Source organism: Rutidosis leptorrhynchoides, chromosome 7 (assembly GCF_046630445.1).
Source record: "Rutidosis leptorrhynchoides isolate AG116_Rl617_1_P2 chromosome 7, CSIRO_AGI_Rlap_v1, whole genome shotgun sequence".
Classification (NCBI taxonomy): Eukaryota; Viridiplantae; Streptophyta; class Magnoliopsida; order Asterales; family Asteraceae; genus Rutidosis; species Rutidosis leptorrhynchoides.
Window position 1 is genome coordinate 230,834,651 of NC_092339.1, and position 21,879 is coordinate 230,856,529.

Sequence of the window (21,879 nt, forward strand, 5' to 3'; positions counted from 1 at the left end):
TTCATTACTTTCATAGCTTGGCTTGGTAACCGACCTTAACATATAATGCTCATAATAATATCCCCAAAACAGAACATCTCGTCTGTATAATAATCATATAAACTTCGAAGTACTAAACACCACGCCCACTAGCCCTTCCGTCTAGTGAACATTCTGGGTGGGGGTGTTAAACCCGGTAGCTACCTTTAGGATTCACGTCAATTAGGCGTGCACTAATTCTCAAAATTAGTGATGTTCCCTAATTCTTAGGTTACCAAGCAATAATAATCAGGGGAAAAATATTCATATCAATTGTGGTAATTATCACGTCCACATAATTCAATGGTGGAAATTATCACATCCACATAATTCATTCGAGGAATGTTTTGCTTGTGTCTATCTCGTCAAACATTTATAAAAGCATTTCATGTATTCGCAGTTCAAAATGTATTTCAAAAGAAATTAATAAAGCAGTTGTAAAAGTAGCACATGTATTCTCAGTCCCAAAAATGTAAAGAGTAAAAGGAAATCAAATGAACTCACAATACGATATTTTGTAGTAAAAATATGCATACGACAATACTGAACAATGTAGAGTTGGCCTCGGATTCACGAACCTATATAATGTATATATATTAACACATATAATGTAATTGAACAAATTTAGGTATTATTAGTGATATAAATGATGTTTTAATAATTTTTATGTTAATAACCTAATTAAATATATTAATTTTATACATTATATATAATAGTAAATATTTGTTATAAAAATATTGATATAGTTTTGTTAAATATATTTTTATATAACTAATTTTTATTGTAATAATAATAATAATATTCGTAGTGATATTGACGATAATAATATAGTTATTATAAAAATAGTGATACTAGTAGTAATAGAAATGGTAATAATATTAATAATAATGTAAAAAAAATAATGATATTGTGAATAAAAATAAAAATACCTATAATACTAATAATAATGATAATACTAATAATAATAATAATAATAATAATAATAATAATAATAATAATAATAATAATAATAATAATAATAATAATAATAATAATAATAATAATAATAATAAAATGAGTAAACTACCTCCAAGCTTCTTCTAAAAAGAAAAAAAACGCTTCAGACCAGGCTCGAACCCGTGATCTCCCGCTCACCCACTAACATCCTTAACCAGTCCCTCTACCTCATTTTTCTGATTTAGTTCATAGCCTAATTCTATTTAACTCATATTTTCGTTTTCAAGCCCGAACAGCACAACACTTGGCCCAACAGGAACTATCGGCCCAACAATCCAAAAGTGTAAGCCCGTTTATATAGTCCAGCAATGGAACAGCAGTAACCCAAATTCGGTTTTTAAATTTTTCATAAAAATAATTGCAGTTGCCTAGATTTGAACTCAGGACCTCTTGTTAACTGGAACACCCTTACACCAGCTGAATTAACTTGTTTTTCTGGTTTGCTTCCAGAATCAAAACTATGTAACCCATATCTAACTGTTCTTTCTTCCCCATAACCAAACCTATAACTATTCATCTTATATTATCATCAAATAAGTATCATCATGCATTTGTTATCATGATCATCATTATCATCGACACTTTTATCATCATAATCATCTTTTGATTATCATTTATCCTAATTCTAATATCTTCAAATTATTATCATAATCATAATCAACGTTAATATCATCTTCATTCTTATCCATCCATCATGTATATGATCATTATTTTCAATACCACATCAATCATAATCTTCATAACTATCATCATCATTTATCATAATCTTATTATCTATCATTATATATTTATTAACTATCATCGTGTTACTAACCGATAAGCATAATAATTTAACATAAAATCACGATTATTATTTATAATCATTGTTACCGTAACTTCGTCATCATTCTTTGAAGCCTTCTCATCGACCTCACCAAAACTGAATCGAGTAACAGTCAAGCATCATTAATTCACGTCATCATCATCATACATCACAGTCTATTATTAACGCTATTCATAATCATCTTCATCCATCACAATCATCATCGTTTAGTTTCTTCAACATCATCATCTCTGTGTTTAAATTCCAACAGAAACTGGAACAGCAGCAGCTGTAGGAAACGAGCAGCTTTGCAGTAGTAAAACAGAAAGTAAACAGTAGCTAGAACGTGAGTGGTGGTGGCGGTTGAGATGGTTTGCGACAGGTTAAACAGAAAAATAGAAATATGCTAGTAGCAGCAACACAAGGAGAGTTTAAGGGGTGGTTGAAAGGACCCGTTCATATACATTATAAACGATTCACAATAGTTGATTACATTGCGAGGTATTTGACCTCTATATGATACATTTTACAAACATTGCATTCGTTTTTAAAAGACAAACTTTCTTTACATCAAAAATTGACAGCATGCATACCATTTCATATTACATCCAACTATTATTGACTTAATATTAATCTTGATGAACTCAACGACTCGAATGCAACGTCTTTCAAAGTATGTCATGAATGACTCCAAGTAATATCCTTAAAATAAGCTGATGTCAAAGCTAAGGGGTATAAAATACTATTAAATTTTAGCAGAAAATACTATTAAATACGATACAATTTTACACAAGATATTTATTTATTTATAGAATGGATATACTTAAACCTTGCTACAACACTTATAGGCAGTGTACCTAATCGTACAGTAGTGTAGTTTTTAGTAAGTCCGGTTCGTTCCACAGGGAATCGTTTTAAACAAAGCTTAACGCTATATTAGTTTACTTTTATAAAAATACAAATATATATATATATAAGTAATATTATTATTATAAAGGGGGGTTTTTACCGTTTAATGACCGGTTTGTCGATTTTAAAACTTTAGTCGCAGTTAAAACCAAATGTAAAATATTAAAAATAAATACAAGACTTAAATTAAAGCATAAAGTAAATAACGATAATGAAATTGCGAATAATAAAAGTACGATAAAATAAACTTGCGATAATTAAAAAGTACGATAATTAAAAGTGCAATTAAATACAATAACAATAAAAATGCGATAATTAGAAGTGCAATTAAATATAAAATAAAGGAAATTAAATATGAAATAAAAGAATTATGCTTATTTAAACTTCCGTAATCATGATGTTTGACGTGTTAATTTTAGTTTTATGCCCATGGGTTAATTGTCCTTTGTCCTGGATTATTTAATATGTCCATACGGATTTGTCCATAATAGTCCATCAGTCATAAATATAAAGAGCGAAAGCCTTCGTCAACTTATGCTTATTCCCGAAGTCAAATATTCCAACTAATTGGGGATTCGAATTGTAACAAGGTTTTAATACTTTGTTTAATGAATACACCAGGTTATCGACTGCGTGTAAACCAAGGTTTTACTACTTTGTTAACAATTACACCAATTACCCTTGAATGTAATTCACCCCTGTTTCAACAAGTCTATTAACTATTAATCCAGTTCCGTATCGGGTAAAATGAATAATTATTGGTATTTATAGATATCCCGCCCACCGTACCCAGTCAAGCGTATGTGGTTATATATAAATATGTCGAATTATAAGTTTGTATATTAAATTAACAAGGTATTGTTTAGTTAATATAAAACCCATTAATAGCCCATAGTCTAATTTCCACAAGTGTCGTTTTTTTGTCCAAACCCCAATTATGGTACAAAGCCCAATTACCCAATTTTAGTAATTAGCCCAACATCATGATTACTTCGGATTAAATAAGCATAATAATAACTTAGCTACGAGACATTAATGTAAAAAGGTTGAACATAACTTACAATGATTAAAAATAGCGTAGCGTTACACGGACAGAATTTCGACTTACACCCTTACAACATTCGCTAACATACCCTTATTATTAGGATTAAAATTAAAATTAAAATTAAAAATATAAATATAAATATATACGATATAGATAGAGAGATGGATATATTTTGTTATTTTTGCGATCAGAATTCGTTTGCTTTTATAGGGATTTTCGACTTTTGGGGCTCCGCGACTCGCGGCATTTTTGCCTTCAAACTCCGCGAGTCACGGAGTTTGAAATTACAGCTCATTCCCTTTTGGAGTCTTTCTTGCCGACGGTTTATAATATATATATAATATATATATAATTAATATAATTAATTATATATTATATTATATTTATATACATAGTTAACTTGTAATTTTTAGTCCGTTGTGTCGAGCGTTGAGAGTTGACTCTGGTCCCGGTTCCGGATTTTCGAACGTCCTTGCGTACAATTTTATATTTTGTACTTTGCGTTTTGAATCTTGTACTCTTGTAATTTCGAGACGTTTCTTATCAATAATTGGAACCTCTTTGATTGTCTTTTGTACTTTTGAGCTTTTTGGTCGTTTGCGTCTTCAATTCATCGAATCTGTCTTTTATCTTCACCTTTTATTATTTAAACGAATATCACTTTTAAATAGAACAATTGCAACTAAAAGCTTGTCTTTCTTGAGGAATAATGCTATGAAATATATGTTCGTTTTTAGCATTATCAAATATTCCCACACTTGAGCGTTGCTTGTTCTCAAGCAATATCGTCTTGAAATACTAGAATCACTTCTTTATTCTTCACACTTTGTACATCAGTGATTTTCTATACGGCGGTATAAACAATGGTAGTAACGATATGGTTTACAGTCCCACATGACTAAAAAAATTTAGATCCATTAAGGAAATTGGATCTTTATGAAAACATTTGATCTTTTGAAAATTAAATCTAGTTTTTACCCTAGATAAGTTTTCCGGAATAACCCTTTACCGGTGTTTGCAAAATATTTTTGTGGGTTTAGTGGGTTTCAGATTTGAAAATTTTAGCTCAAAACTTGCGGTTTTGTGTCACCCACTTGCTAACCTTGTATTTGGGAAGCAACACGTCCAATTTACTTGCTCCGTATATTACCTTTCGGTAAACTACCGTCAGGTTGTAAAGGAAAGCGTTGAACAAGCAACTGTTAAGGCAATGTCCCCTGACATACTTTTAATTATGGTCTATAACATGTCGGACGCAATTACTATCCTTTGTAGGAGCAATAGTAAAGCTCACCCTCATAATTTTTCGGTCTGGCACAAGGTCCTGTCTTTGACCACTATGCAACCACCGTTCTTACGGTTGACACCCGATTTAGTTCAGGTGACCTAATGAATTCCAGGTGAATTCCTAGGATTTTACGTTCAATGGTAATGAACGCATTGAAAATAGGGTTTTCAGAAAACAAATCGGTTTGTAATTTTGATCAAAATATTTTCTCGTTCAAGCTCGAGTTTAGATATCATTGAATTCCAAGAGTTTGTAATTCTCAATCTTTAAGGTCAATCTCAAGGATTGAGTAATATCAGGCTTAAAAGCTGATTTTTGATCTTTTAAGGAGATTATCCTTTCTGGGGATCTGATTCATTAGTCTTATCAAGCTAATTTGCATGGTGCCCCCCATTGTACGAGATAAATCCTTCTCATGGTTAGGATAAATCTGACCACTTGGCGACCCTGTTTAATGCTGAGGTCCGTGGATTTCCTGCTGATTTTAGTGATGACTTTTCTAGATTTTTCATCAACCTACAGCTGGTCTGGACGACAACTTCATGACCTAAATCAAGAAGCGCGTGTCTTTTTCGGAAGACTTTACTTCCTTTTAATGATGGAATTGATTCATCATGTAGATCCATCTTTTCTTTTCTTTCATCGGGTAAAACAGTTTAGTTTAGTCCAAAGCAAAAGTATTTTCAGTTATTTGTTACAGATATATGTGACATATGTTTAAGATAACTTGGTAAATATTCCCACACTTGGCTTTTATTTTCCTTTTTATAGTCCTCTATTCCATTTTAAATGAATTTTAACATTTTAGTTTGTTTCTCAATTTATGTCCTTTCCGAGGTAACAATAATTTTGGTGTTAACACCTAGTTTTATCGTTCATAAATATGTATAAACATGATTTTGAGTTCATTTAATTGAAATTTTTTTTAAAAATTTTACTAGAATTGGGTAGTCAGTATATAAGACTAGGGCTGTTCTTTATTATCAGAGAGCACTAGATTCTAATACAACTACTGCTTTACTAGTATTTTTAATGGTAACCAAGTGTATAAAGTAAAAAAATTTAAAATTCGAAAGAATTTAACCCCTTCCCACACTTAAGATCTTGCAATGCCCTCATTTGCAAGAAATCAGTAACAATTTAAATTATTGAGGGTAATTTGTGTGAAAATGATTAAATTTTACCAAAGTTTCCAAACATATTGGCGTTTGTTTGCTGAATGATAAATGGTGCACATCATTTGTTCATTCCTTCTTGTTGTTATTTCACATATATTTTGCATCTTGTCGTCAAAATTAGTTGCTTTTGCTGAACTTAATGCCAGTCTTTGAAAATGCGTTGTTTTACCCTGTTGTGTACATAAGATAAACTGCAAACATATATACATATTTTTGAAGTTTGGTATATTACCCCACATTCAAAAATTAATAAAATCTAAAAATAAAAGTTAGACAATTATAAAAACTATTACAGTATTAACAAAAGTATTAAACGTATCAATCATTACAAATTACAAAATAAATAAAACTAAGTAGACTAGGGATGATACTGGTACCAATAGGGGTTCCAGGCATAACCATAGGTGCTATAGAATGCTTCGGCAGGGTTATACGTAGGATAAGGTGGTTGCATCTCTATAGACCAGGGAGGGAAGATAGGTTTCGGTGTAGGAATATAGTTTCTACCTATATGTTGGCAATGAGCTATGATTTGGTTCTGATGAACTTGCCAATCTTCAAATGCTCTCTGTCTAGCATTTTCGTACTCCTGAGAAGCTATAAACCTTTGCATTTCTTGCATCTCATTCCCCCCTCCTACATTACCTTGCTGTTGGTTTCTCTCAACCTGTGGATGTCTACCATAGTATGGTACTGCGGCATTATTTCGCCTCTTCAAAACTTTCACACCATGGTATACATTTAAACCTATAGTATCTCGGGGTTCTGGTTCTTCCACTAATAATCCCCCCCCCCGACTTATATCCACACCGAGATATTCAGCAATCAAAGTAATAAAAATACCACCTCTTATTATGCTATGCGGTCTCATCCCCCTAACCATAGCTGATAAATTATAACCCACACAATATGGTATACTTACAGCGCTTTGTGGCTCTCGAATACACATATGGTAAAACAAATCTTGTTCATTTACCTTTTCCTTGTCCTTACCCCTTTGTGTAATCGAATTAGCTAAAAACCTATGAATTACTCTTAATTCAGCTCTATCTATATCCAAATAAGAGTAATTTCCCCCTTTGAATCGGTGATGGCTTGTCATTTGACTCCATACACCGTGTGTATTAAAATTTTCATCTATCTTTCTACCGTTTAGTATCAACCCTCTACAATCAGCAGATGCTAACTCCTCAGGCGTATATATACGTAAAGCCTGAGCCATGTCTAGTAAAGACATGTGGCGCATCGAACCTCCTAACAAAAATCTAATAAATGTTCGGTCGGTTAAACTAGATACCCGATCATTTAATTCTATACTACATAACAATTCTTCACACCATACTTTATATACAGGTCTACGCATGGTGAATAAACGTACCCAGTCATTAAAAGTAGAATTACCATACCTCTGTACAAGTAATTCTCTAATTGGCCCGGCCAATTCTACAGCTTCTAAGGGTCCCCATTCTATGACCCTCGGTACCTCAACAACCTTAGAATGAAGAGTATGCAAACCCCTTTGATATTTTGGATAATCTATCCAAAGTCTGTCAAATCTCAGGTTCGGGTGCAACTCTTCCAAGTGCATATCAGAAAAGGTCATGACTAGATGAGGTATATCCTACTTGTAGTAGTTATCCACCTCCTGTTGTTCCGCATTCTCAGTAGGAGCATTGCGGGCTTGTGATGAAGATTCACCCCTTTCAGTCTGCAAAACACATCAAACACAATTTTTGTGCATTCAAATATGCATTAGTGTCAGCAAAATCATCAATCAAAATAATCACAATGACATGATCAATTTATATCAAACTTAAGCTCATTTTCACATTTTTATCAAATCTACACTTTTTCAAATAAGCATATACGAAAATGTTTGCCAAGTTCATAAGCATTCAACTCAAATAACATGTCAAAATAATCATTACTAGCAATTAAACAAGTTTCAAATGGCATTATCTCTCAAAAATCAAGTTCATGAATTTTTAGACTTGAAAAAGTCCACTTTAATTCTCAAAATCATGTTTAGGCTCAAAGTTCGGATCATTTAACTACCTAGACATGTTACACTACTTAATTTAGCAACAATTCATGACAAAAATCGGCCATAACCTGTTTATATCAAAAAGCCCCAAATTTGCTCAAGAACACAAATCCTAGATTATTCAAAATTTGAAGTTTAAGGCTTCTAATCATGTTAAATAGCATCAATCTAGGTTATACAAGCATAATACATAAACAATTTAAGCATAATTACACTAAAAAGCATCAAAATCAAATTTGAAAAAAAAATAGCTCAAGAACACCAAATTTCGGATTAAATGGTGTTTAGGTGTAGAAATTTACCGTTTTTCTTGAGTAATTCCTAGATAGCATCCTTCTCAACATGATTTTAGTAAAAGATTTGGTGATTAACGGTTAAAAATTGTGATTTTGGGGGTGTTTTTGGTGTATTTTCGCGCAGTATTTCGGGTTTATTTTGCAGGTTTGGTTTTGTGGTGTGTGGACTGATTAATTCGATCAGTTTATATTTTTTTTTTCTGGATTTCGGTCCTCCCGCGACTCGCGGGGATTAAACCTCCAAACTCCGCGAGTCGCAGAGTTTGCTATTTTTTTTTATATATAATCTTTAACTTATAAAACAATTAAGTAAATAATTTTTAAAATTTTGTTTCCCTTATTATTGAGGACGAGGTCGTTTCGGATCGATGTCCTAGTCTGTCCCTCTACAAAATTTTAAAATTTGTCTTTTTGTAGCGATTGTTTTAAAAGCTAAGATTTTTGGGGTTTTTTTTTTTAATGTTTTTGGCATACTTTAATTCAATAAGATTAAAAATAATGATAATAAAAGTTCTCGTCCCTCTCTCGGGTAAAGCAATTTCAGTTTAAAGACCTAGTCTTCAACTTACGACGAATTTTAAAAATCATATTTTTAACTTAATGAGATAAAGTAAATTTTTGTTTTTAAATTCACACAACTTAAATATAAAATTCAAAATTAATATTAAAAATTCACACCAAACCTAAAATTTAAAATGCATAAAATTAAAAATTCATAAAATAAAAAATTCACACCAATCTTAATTTTAGAAATTCATATTATAAATTCACACCAAACTTATATTAATTTTTCAAATATTTACAATTTTAAATATATTGTTTTTACAAAGTTTACAATATTAATTTAAGATTTAAATATTAATTTTAAAAACATGGTAAAAATAAAATTAAAAATCTTTTTGGCTTTTTATCCCACTTTAATCAATCAAATATTATCAAAAATATGCGCCCCTCTTTTCGGTAAAGTAATTTCGGTTCTAAGACCTAATTTAACTCATGACGAATTTTTGAAATATTTTGGGTTGATTGATTAAAGATATTTATACCTTAAGAATAAACGTTAAATTTCGCAGTGATGTAATAAATTTTTGAATGATATCAATAATTTCGGTCGCCAAACCTAATTTTATTCAATACCAATTTAATACTTTTTAGCGAACAAATTAGCGTTTATTATCAAAAGGTTAAAAATAAAAATAAAATAAAATAAAAACTGTACAGACTTACCTGTGAGATAGATTTCTTAGTTATATGATCTATCTCATTCATAAGATAGTCAGTTTAATTGGTTTTCCATAGCTACATAGGTGTAACCTCGAGCATTCAGTGTCTTTTCTTCTAAACATATGAACGGTCCGTCTCTGCATAAAGTAACAAATTCGGTGTTTGAATAGGTTTGATTATTTGAACATTTACCTCCATGTGACCATTTTCCGCATTTGTGACATCTTTCTAGGTGTCGTGCTCTTCTTTTCGCTGCGGATTTTGATTTTCCTTTACCAAATTGTAACTTATTATCTTCGCATCTGGATTCTTTTCTAACTCCGTCCATTCTTTCTCTGATTACTGATACTAGTTCACTCGGTAGTATGTTATTATTACGTTTAGTGATCAAAGCGTGTAGCATTAGACCATGGTTTAGTTTAAAGGTAGTCTTCATTTTGTAAAAACCTAAAAAAAATAAAAATTCAGAATGGGGGGAGAAGACTAGTTCTTTAGGGTCTGCTAGGGAAAGACCATTCGGGTTCCATTTTTGAGAACTACACGAAAACAGACAATCTAACTCTAACAGAAATACATATTATCCTTTAAAGACTTGATTCTCCCCACACTTAGTTAGCTGTGGTGTCGAAATTGTGATTAACTTCGTTGTCAACTTCCATCGGATCATGTATGTAATGTTTAACTCTGTGACCATTAACTTTAAATTCAATCCCTTTTGAATTTATTAATTCTATCGTTCCGTATGGAAAAAGTCTTTTGACTATGAATGGTCCAGACCATCTTGATTTCAATTTTCCAGGAAATAGCTTGAATCGTGAATTGAAAAGAAGAACTCTGTCTCCTTCTTTAAATTCTTTTGAACTTCTGATTCTTTTATCATGCCATTTCTTAGTTCTTTCCTTATAGATTAACGAATTTTCGTATGCTTCATGTCTTAATTCTTCTAATTCGTTTAGTTGACTTACTCGTAGACGTCCAGCTTCATGTAAATCAAGATTACATGTTTTCAAAGCCCAAAATGCTTTGTGTTCAATTTCTACTGGAAGATGACATGCTTTTCCATAAACAAGTCTAAAAGGTGTGGTTCCAATTGGAGTTTTGTAGGATGTTCTAAAAGCCCAGAGTGCATCCTCCAATTTAATGGACCATTCCTTCGGATTTGATCCTACAGTTTTCTCTAGAATACGTTTTAAAGCTCGGTTGGTATTTTCAACTTGTCCACTTGTTTGTGGATGATATGCGGTGGAGATTTTATGAGTTACTCCATATCTTTTAAGAACTTTCTCAAGTTGATTATTACAGAAATGAGTACCCCGATCACTTATTAAAGCTTTCGGTGTTCCAAACCTTGCAAAAAGACGTTTTAAAAAGTTGACTACAACTCGTGCATCGTTAGTTGGGAGAGCTTGTGCTTCCGCCCATTTAGATACATAATCAATGGCTACGAGTATATATAGATTATTATGAGATTTTGGAAATGGACCCATAAAGTCAATACCCCAAATGTCAAATACTTCACATACTTGTATGACATTTTGTGGCATTTCATCACGTTGACTTATTTTTCCGGCCCTTTGACAAGCATCACAGGATTTGCAAAGAAGGTGTGCATCTTTGTAAATTGTAGGCCAATAGAATCCAGCTTCATAAACTTTTCTTGCTGTTAGTTGAGGCCCATAATGCCCTCCTGTTGGTCCTGTGTGACAATGGTTTAATATTTTACTAGCTTCATCTCCAAATACACATCGGCGTATTATTCCATCGGGACAACTTTTAAACAGATGTGGATCTTCCCAAAAATAGTGTTTTATATCACTGAAGAATTTCTTTCGTCTTTGGTACGATAATCCTTTTTCAAGGAATCCACAAACTAAGTAATTTGCATAGTCTGCAAACCATGGGATTTCTTTATAATCTATCTTCAATAGATATTCATCAGGAAAGTTGTCTTGTATGGCCGATTCATTCAGAACTTCTAATTCGGGATTTTCAAGACGAGAAAGATGATCAGCGGCGAGATTTTCTGCTCCTCTTTTATCTCGGATTTCAATATCAAATTCTTGTAAGAGTAAGATCCAACGGATTAATCTTGGTTTAGCATCTTGTTTTGAAAATAGGTATCTAAGAGTAGAATGGTCGGTATAGACCACCGTTTTTGCTAGAACGAGATATGATCGAAATTTGTCAAAAGCAAAGACAATAGCAAGGAGTTCTTTTTCAGTAGTTGTATAGTTCGTTTGTGCTCCTTGTAATGTCTTACTAGCATAATATATAGGTTGAAATCGTTTTTCAATCCTTTGTCCTAAAACGGCTCCCATTGCAAAATCACTTGCATCACACATTAGTTCAAATGGTAGATTCCAATTTGGTGTTATCATGATCGGCGCATTAGTGAGTTTCTCTTTAAGAATATTAAAAGATTTGATACACTCATCTGAAAAGATGAATGGAGCATCCTTTTCTAGGAGTTTATTCATAGGAGTGGCAATTTTAGAAAAGTCTTTTATGAAACGTCGGTAAAAACCGGCATGCCCTAGAAAACTCCTAACTCCTCTAACATTGGTGGGATGTGGAAGTTTAGCAATTACATCTACTTTAGCTCTATCCACTTCAATTCCTTCTTTTGAAATTTTATGACCAAGAACGATGCCTTCTTTAACCATGAAATGGCATTTCTCCCAATTAAGAACTAGATTTGATTGTTCGCATCTAATTAGCATTCATTCCAGATTAACTAGACATGTTTCAAATGTATCACCGAAGACTGAAAAGTCATCCATGAATACTTCCATGCATTCTTCTATCATGTCGTGAAAAATCGCCATCATACACCTTTGAAAGGTTGCAGGGGCGTTACAAAGTCCAAATGGCATGCGTTTGTAAGCAAAAGTACCATAAGGGCACGTGAATGTGGTTTTCTCTTGATCTTCGGGTGCTATTGGAATTTGAAAATATCCGGAAAATCCATCTAGAAAACAATAGTAACTATTTCCGGCTAATCTTTCCAACATTTGATCTATGAAAGGTAAGGGAAAGTGATCTTTTCTGGTGGCGTCATTTAATTTTCTATAATCAATACATACACACCATCCTGTTACAGTCCTAGTAGGAATAAGCTCATTTTTCTCATTTGTAATGATAGTCATGCCACCCTTCTTAGGTACGCATTGAACTGGGCTTACCCATGGACTATCAGAGATTGGATAAATTAGACCTGTGTCTAGCAGTTTAATAATCTCTTTCTTAACTACATCTTGCATATTAGGATTTAGTCTTCGTTGGCGTTGCACATACGTTTTATGACCTTCTTCCATAAGGATTTTATGTGTGCAATACGAAGGACTTATTCCTTTAATATCATGAATCTTCCATGCAATGGCTGGTTTATGAGCTTTCAACACAGAAATGAGTTGTGATTTCTCATTTTCAGTAAGAGAAGACGATATTATTACAGGTAATTCAGATTCACCATGTAAATAAGCGTATTCCAAATGGTTTGGAAGTGGCTTTAACTCTAATTTCGGTGGTTCTTCTATTGATGATTTATATCGATATCTGTCTTCTTCTTTTAGCATTTGAATTTCTTCTGTTGTTGGTTCATATCCATTAGCTATAAGTGTAGCTAACATGTCAGCTTCATCAATTGGTTCATTACCTTCTCCTAAAGAACATTCTCCTGTTCCTTGTAATTCTGGAAATTCTTCTAATAATTCTGCATGTGCATCTATAGTTGGAATATAATAACATGTATCATCTGCAGATTGTGGTTGTTGCATTGCTCTATCAACTGAAAAGGTAACACTCTCATCCTCTATACTTAGGGTCAATTTCTTACCGAACACGTCTATCATTGCTTTAGCCGTGTTTAAGAATGGTCTTCCTAATATGAGAGGAACTTGAGAATCTTCTTCCATGTCCAGAACAACAAAATCTTCTGGAAATACTAAAGTACCAACTTTAACTAGCATGTTCTCCATTATCCCTCTAGGATATTTTATTGATCTATCAGCTAGTTGTATGCTTATTCTTGTTGGTTTCAATTCTCCAAGGTCTAGTTTAGTGTATAGTGAATACGGCATTAAATTTATACTAGCACCTAAGTCTGCCAATGCTTCTATTGAACTAAGACTACCCAGAAAACATGGAATTGTGAAACTTCCTGGATCAGATAATTTTTCTGGTATTTTATTCAACAGCACTGCTGAACAATTAGCATTCATAGTAACAGCCGAGAGCTCTTCCATTTTCTTTCTATTTGAGATTAGATCTTTCAAGATTTTAGCATATCTAGGCATTCCTGAAATCACATCAATGAAAGGAAGATTTACATTTATCTGTTTAAACATATCCAAGAATTTGGATTGCTCGGCTTCAAGTTTCTCTTTCTTCATTTTACTCGGGTAAGGAAGTGGTGGTTGGTATGGTTTAACATAAGGTTTAGCCTTAACTGTGTTATCTTCATTAACCTTTTCAACTAACAGTTCTTTTTCCTTATCTTGATCAGGTTGTGGTTCTTGTGGAGTAGGAATAGCTTCATCAGAAGTTACAGGTATTTCAGGTGGTTTAAGTGTTGTACCACTTCTTGTGGTAATGGCTTTAGCTGTTTCATTCCGGGGGTTAGCATTTGTATCACTAGGTAGACTTTCCGGTTTTCTTTCACCTATTAACCTTGCTAGGTTACTCACTTCTTGTTCCAGATTTTGAATAGAAGCTTGTTGATTTCTAAATGCTTGAGCATTTTGTTCATTGGTTTGTTTTTGAGATGTGAAAAACTGCGTTTGAGTTTCAACTAGCTTCGTCATCATATCTTCTAAATTCGGCTTTTTATCATCGGTTTGTTGTGGTGGTTTGTTTTGAAAATTAGGTCTTTGCTGATTGTAAGTATTATTGGATACTTGTTGATTGCTAGGACCTTGTTGGTTGTTGTATGGAATATTTCGATTATAACTCAGGATTTGATTGTAAATCGGTCTTGGCGGTTGATAATTATTCTGATAATTATTTCCAGTCCTTTGGTTTATGTATGAAATATTCTCTCTTTGTTCCATTGTTAATTCAATACTGAGACAATCTTTTGTCAAATGTGGTCCTCCACACTGCTCACAACTAATTCGTATTGAGTGAATATCTTTAGTCATCTTTTCCATTCGTCTCTCCACAGCATCTATCTTTGCGGAAATGGAATCTAAGTCATGGCTAGAATCGGCTCTAGCTGCTTTAGATGATCTAACGATATCTTTTTCTTGGTGCCACTCATGTGAGTGGGAAGCAGTGTTATCAATAATTTTGTAAGCATCAGTTTCGGTTTTCTTCATAATAGAACCACCAGCTGCTATATCTATGTCTTTTCTTGTAGTGATGTCGCATCCTTGGTAGAATATTTGTACTATTTGACAGGTGTCTAAACCATGTTGCGGACATCCTCTTAATAACTTTCTATATCTAGTCCACGCCTCATATAGAGTTTCATTTGGTTTCTGTGTGAACGTAACAATTTCTGCTTGAAGTCTTACGGCTTTAGATGCCGGAAAGAATTGTTTAAGAAATTTGTCAACTAAAACATCCCATGTATCAATCGCCCCTTCAGGTAATGATTCCAACCAATCTTTGGCTTCTCCCTTTAAAGTCCAGGGAAATAACATGAGATATATCTGTTCATCCTCCACTTCTCGGATTTTAAATAGTGTGCAGATTCTATTAAAGGTACGTAGATGTTCATTTGGATCTTCCTTCGGCGCACCACTAAATTGGCATTGATTAGTCACCATGTGTAGAATTAGTCCTTTGATTTCATAATCTGGCGCATTAATGTCTGGATGAGTAATTGCGTGACCTTGGCCAGTGCGTTTAGCTCTCATTCGGTCTTCCATACTTAAAGGTTCCAGATTCTCCATAATTGAATTTGTTGAATCGGAATCACTAGAGGATTCTGATTTAATGGTTCGTTCTTCAACAATCTCTGTTTGAATGATTGGTGGTTCCGGAGGAAAGTTTAGTGGTTCAGGGTCTACGAACCATTCCTGAATATTCTCCGGATTCTCAATTGTAAGGTCGGGTTCAAAAAATGGATTATCGGAAATTTGAACTGAAGTACTTGGTCGACTGGATGACGATTCTAAAGAAAAATCAATGGCGGTTATATTTGCTAAATGTCTTGATCTAGTTACAGGTGGTGAACGTACAAAAGGTGGTGATCGTCTTGCTCGGTGCATTCACTGAATATCCTATTCGTTTTTAAAAGGAAAGAAAAATTATAATAAGTTATCCAATTAATAGACTTTTCTGATTTTGCCCACGTTTCGAATAGCCAAAAGATGCAGCAGAGGGGCAGGATTCGTTTGGTCTCAATATAATTGAGGACTGTTTGGCTCCAATAACCCGGTCCACGTACAAATCCAACTATTACTACGAACCAGAAAATTTTGATGTCTATCAATTTAACCACTTAAAATAAATTTTCGTAATTTTAAGAAATTTAGATAAGAAGTAGAATAAAAATCTATGTCCTAAAACTAGAATAGCGAGAAATGAGAAAGAAAAAGAGTTCGTCGGAAAAGATCAAAAAAGAAAAATGGTTGAAAAATAAAAGGTGATGGAAAAATTAAAGAAACTTATAAAACTTAAAAGTACTTGACTAACCTAACCTTATTACTACAACTAACTTAAAATTATAATCGCAAATTGAAATTACTAATTGAAATGATAATTGATACATAGGTAAAAGGTGTCTAAAAATATTAAAGCTTACAAGAAAAACTATATCCCAAATGGAAATAACTTAAAAAGAAACTAAAACTTAAAAAGGCGTCGCAAAATTCTAAAGCACGTAAATCTTAGTCTAAAGAAAAAGCACATAAGGAATTCTACGGCAAAGCCTAAAAATCTAGAAATAAAAATAACTATGGCAAAAACTAAGTTTAAAACTAAATATGAGCTAAAAATACAAATATTACGCTAAAACGATTAAAAAGGGACAAAATATAAAAATATATAAAAAGTTGTAAAAATTACAATTTTTATAAAAATATTATTTTTATATTATTTATTTATTAAAACTACTAATTTTACAATTTAATTAAACTTAATAAACTAAAATATATAAATTAAATAAAAAGTAAAAGTAATTATAATAATAATAATAATTAGTTAGGGTTATAATAATAATAATTAATAATTATCCGTAATTAATGCTGAATTAGGGTTCTGTCAACGTGTCAGGTTAGCTCCGCGAGTTGCGGTATTTAAAGTAGAAAACCTCGCGAGTCGCGGGGTTCCAGTTTTCAACTCTGGATCAGTTTTAATTTACGCGTTTTTTTTATTTGTTTTATATTTTCTGTTTTAATAAAAGTATTTATATAATAAAAACTTATATCTAAAAACTAAAATAGAAATATTTTATAATTTTATAAAAATCTTAAAACTAGATTTATATATATATTTTTTTTTCGGTTTTTGATTTTATGTTTTAAATAAAAAACAAAATACTTAAATAAAACTTATATTTTTATAAAATAAAAATAAAGAAACTTATAAAACTTTTAACAAACTCTTAAAAATATATAAATTTTTGTTTTTTTTTTCTTTTTATATTTTCGAATATTTAAAACGTACTTTTATAAAAATGAATTTTAATAAAAGTAAAATAAATTTTTTTTTTTTGTAGCGTTGCGCTTCCGGCTTTTAAGAGATTCCCCGGCAGCGGCGCCAAAAATACTTGATGTCAAAGCTAAGGGGTATAAAATACTATTAAATTTTAGCAGAAAATACTATTAAATACGATACAATTTTACACAAGATATTTATTTATTTATAGAATGGATATACTTAAACCTTGCTACAACACTTATAGGCAGTGTACCTAATCGTACAGTAGTGTAGTTTTTAGTAAGTCCGGTTCGTTCCACAGGGAATCTTTTTAAACAAAGCTTAACGCTATATTAGTTTACTTTTATAAAAATACAAATATATATATATATATAAGTAATATTATTATTATAAAGGGGGGGTTTTTACCGTTTAATGACCAGTTTGTCGATTTTAAAACTTTAGTCGCAGTTAAAACCAAATGTAAAATATTAAAAATAAATACAAGACTTAAATTAAAGCATAAAGTAAATAACGATAATGAAATTGCGAATAATAAAAGTGCGATAAAATAAACTTGCGATAATTAAAAAGTACGATAATTAAAAGTGCAATTAAATACAATAACAATAAAAATGCGATAATTAGAAGTGCAATTAAATATAAAATAAAGGAAATTAAATATGAAATAAAAGAATTATGCTTATTTAAACTTCCGTAATCATGATGTTTGACGTGTTAATTTTAGTTTTATGCCCATGGGTTAATTGTCCTTTGTCCTGGATTATTTAATATGTCCATACGGATTTGTCCATAATAGTCCATCAGTCATAAATATAAAGAGCGAAAGCCTTCGTCAAATTATTCTTATTCCCGAAGTCAAATATTCCAACTAATTGGGAATTCGAATTGTAACAAGGTTTTAATACTTTGTTTAATGAATACACCAGGTTATCGACTGCGAGTAAACCAAGGTTTTACTACTTTGTTAACAATTACACCAATTACCCTTGAATGTAATTCACCCCTGTTTCAACAAGTCTATTAACTATTAATCCAGTTCCGTATCCGGTAAAATGAATAATAATGGTATTTATAGATATCCCGCCCACCGTACCCAGTCAAGCGTATGTGGTTATATATAAATACGTCGAATTATAAGTTTGTATATTAAATTAACAAGGTATTGTTTAGTTAATATAAAACCCATCAATAGCCCATAGTCTAATTTCCACAAGTGTCGTTCTTTTGTCCAAACCCCAATTATGGTACAAAGCCCAATTACCCAATTTTAGTAATTAGCCCAACATCATGATTACTTCGGATTAAATAAGCATAATAATAACTTAGCTACGAGACATTAATGTAAAAAGGTTGAACATAACTTACAATGATTAAAAATAGCGTAGCGTTACACGGACAGAATTTCGACTTACACCCTTACAACATTCGCTAACATACCCTTATTATTAGGATTAAAATTAAAATTAAAATTAAAAATATAAATATAAATATATACGATATAGATAGAGAGATGGATATATTTTGTTATTTTTGCGATCAGAATTCGTTTGCTTTTATAGGGATTTTTGACTTTTGGGGCTCCGCAACTCGCGGCATTTTTGCCTTCAAACTCCGCGAGTCGCGGAGTTTGAAATTACAGCTCAGTCCCTTTTGGAGTCTTTCTTGCCGACGGTTTATAATATATATATAATTAATATAATTAATTATATATTATATTATATTTATATACATAGTTAACTTGTAATTTTTAGTCCGTTGCGTCGAGCGTTGAGAGTTGACTCTGGTCCCGGTTCCGGATTTTCGAACGTCCTTGCGTACAATTTTATATTTTGTACTTTGCGTTTTGAATCTTGTACTCTTGTAATTTCGAGACGTTTCTTATCAATAATTGGAACCTCTTTGATTGTCTTTTGTACTTTTGAGCTTTTTGGTCGTTTGCGTCTTCAATTCGTCGAATCTGTCTTTTGTCTTCACCTTTTATTATTTAAACGAATATCACTTTTAAATAGAACAATTGCAACTAAAAGCTTGTCTTTCTTGAGGAATAATGCTATGAAATATATGTTCGTTTTTAGCATTATCATAAGCTAATGCACAGCGAAAGATTTCTTTAATACCTGAGAATAAACATGCTTTAAAGTGTCAACCAAAAGGTTGGTGAGTTCATTAGTTTATCATAATCAATCATTTCTGTAATAGTAATAGACCACAAGATTTCATATACATAAACGTTAATAAATATATGTACACTCGCAAGTGTATAAAAGTATTCTATAAGCTGTAGGCACCCGGTTACAAGCCTTAACGTTCATGTTTTACCCTCTGAAGTACACCAGATCAGGTGTGTTTAAAATAATCTCGAAGTACTAAAGCATCACATAGTCAGGATGAGGTTTGTCAGGCCCAATAGATCTATCTTTAGGATTCGCGCCTACCGTACATAGACAAGTAGTTTAATGTTACCAAGCTAAGGGTATATTTCTGGTTTAAACCCACATAGAATTAGTTTTAGTACTTGTGCCTATTTCGTAAAACATTTATAAAACAGCGCATGTATTCTCAGCCCAAAATATATATAAAAAGGGAGTAATGAAACTCACAATACTGTATTTCGTAGCAATTATGTATATGACGGCACTGAACAAGTGCAGGGTTTGTCTCGGATTCACGAACCTATATTAAGTATATATATTTACATATTGGTCAATATTTGTCTAAAAATTTAGGTCAAGTCGTAGTGTATCACAATCCTAATGCTCGAGACCGACATGCAAAAGTCAACAAAAGTCAACTTGACCCAAAATGACTTCCAAAATCTATACATGTTTATTATATAACTTATATATAGTCATTTTATATATTTAAATATATTTATCAGATCTTATTATACTAAATAATACAAGTCATTTATTAATAAATAAAAATTTATATTTAAATTCATATATGATAAAAATATACTGTTATATATCTCAAGTAATAAAATTTATAAAATTCACTTAATATCATAAAAATATAGTGGTATGTATTATTAATGTAATTATATTACGTGTGGTAAAGATATCTTTGTACGCATATTTATTTGATAAAATAATATTGATAATAATAATAATGATAAAAATAATAAAATGATAGTTTCAATAAAAATATTATTTTTTAGTAATAAAGATAATTTTAGTAATAACATCAACTGATAACAATTATAATAATCTTTTTAATAATAATATTAAATTTAATAACAATTCAGTTGACCATATCTTTTAATCCGTTCATCGAACCCACACGATTTCTAAATGAAAAGTTATTAATTTTTCTTTAGCTTTTCAATGACATGCATATCATATACCTTATCTCAGTAGCATATGTATCAAATTCGTGATTTATCATAAACTATTTAACGACGAAACTAAGCATACAAACATGCATAATCATATATACTCGAGCACTAGTCAGGGATATACTATTAATATATAAAAGATAATATATGAATGCTCACGTATCAATATTGTGATTCAATATTGTAGGAAAGTACGTTGACGCAACGAAAATGATAAACGTTAGGTTGACCTCACGAGCAATACCCTCGAACAATACCCATAACCTCCATAGCTATAACCCATAATTTCCTTAGCTCTATCCCGTTTGAAAACTTATTTTGAAATCGTCTGAATATAACTCCGTCGTAGTATTTTATGTATACTAATAATATCTTGAAATAATACTAAGTAAATATATATATGTAATTCGATTGAGAGAGTTTAGATAAATATATTTTCAAGTTTCTATAAAATAATGAAACCTATTGAATTCTATTTATAATAGATTTTTGAATTATTAAAGTGAATTATTAAAGTATGAATTATTAAAGTGAATTATTAAAGTATGAATTATTAAAGTGAATTATTAAAGTAAATTATTAAAGTGAATTATTAAAGTTAAAGTAAAGTAAAAGTAAGGTAAAGGTAAAGTTAAAGTATAGTAAAAGTATAAAACTATGTACGTATAATACACGTATAAATATATTTAATATTAATTTAAATCGTTATATCATAAAACATTTTAGAAAAGTAGAATTATATATATTTTTAATAGGTTTCAAGTTTTTAAATTACAGTCTGTTGGTGAAGCATGGGATAAAGTCCAAAGGTTTAATAAACGTATGAAATCATCTTAATGAAAAATGTCGAGTTACTTAACTTGTCGATATCCAACATCTAAGTTATTTACACTCCACGTTTTTACTTATAGATCACTTTACCATTTTCTGAATATTGTCAAAAAGAATAGATTTCTTAAATCACAGTGGACCTCATAACATTGGCCCGTAATCATATCGTAATGTATCTGATAATTCAATCATTTGATATTATCTCTTAATTCTGTCGATAAATATATCAAAACAAATACGTTCATGTAAAGTATCATATATCTAATACTTTGTTAATGTTTTCAGTTAATATTATATATTATATAT